This window comes from Kryptolebias marmoratus, linkage group LG18 (genome assembly GCF_001649575.2).
Source record: "Kryptolebias marmoratus isolate JLee-2015 linkage group LG18, ASM164957v2, whole genome shotgun sequence".
NCBI classification, from domain to species: domain Eukaryota; kingdom Metazoa; phylum Chordata; class Actinopteri; order Cyprinodontiformes; family Rivulidae; genus Kryptolebias; species Kryptolebias marmoratus.
The window spans coordinates 4,238,394-4,239,054 of NC_051447.1; the positions used below are offsets into that span (position 1 = coordinate 4,238,394).

General features: G+C 44.6%; 2 protein-coding genes across 6 annotated transcripts in view; both read left to right on the plus strand.

Moving 5' to 3' along the window:
- Positions 1 to 661, plus strand: part of LOC108247555 (zinc finger protein 2 homolog) — a 461,981-nt gene that overhangs the window by 51,550 nt on the left and 409,770 nt on the right. The window lies entirely within an intron of this gene.
- LOC108247570 (oocyte zinc finger protein XlCOF22-like) overlaps positions 1 to 661 on the plus strand; it is a 17,570-nt gene that overhangs the window by 297 nt on the left and 16,612 nt on the right. The gene's annotated exons all lie outside the window — the stretch shown is intronic.

Consider the following 661-nt stretch of genomic DNA (forward strand, 5'->3'; position numbering starts at 1 on the left):
GTAATCGAGTTACTCGATGAATCGTTTCAGCCCTAGTCTCAGTACCTGCCAGTCTGTGATGGCCTCCAGCTGCAGCTTCCAAACCATCTTAAGATGCATCAAATGATTAAAGTAAGAGGTGCTTTCTAACAGTCACATTACCTGTCTGTCTGTCCAGAACTTCCACAGCAGAACGTCTGGAAGGAGAAGAGGATTCTCACTGACCAGCAGCTCTGTAACCAGGAGAGGAACTCAGGTTTGGACCACGAAGAACCAAAGCCTCCACAGATGATGGATGACCATGGGAAACAAGAACCTCCACATGTTACGAAAGATCAGGGGGAACCAGAATTTTCATGGATGAAAGGGGACCATGAGAATCCAGAAGTTCCAGACAAAAAAGAAGACCAGGAAAAAGCAGAATCTCCCACTTATAAGGAACTAAACCACTTGGAACTAGAACCAAACAGAGTCCCACTCCTGGATCAGAACTCTCCTGAAGCTAAGAACCAAGATCAGGAACCAATCAGGAATGTAGACCCAGGATCCAGCAGAGATGAAGAGCTGAAACAACATAAGAGACGTCCAAAAACCAGAGGTCATCGAGACAATGTAGACAGTCCAAAACTAAAGAGAGACCAAAAAAAGTGTTTTTTGTGTGTGACTTGTGGAAAACAATTCA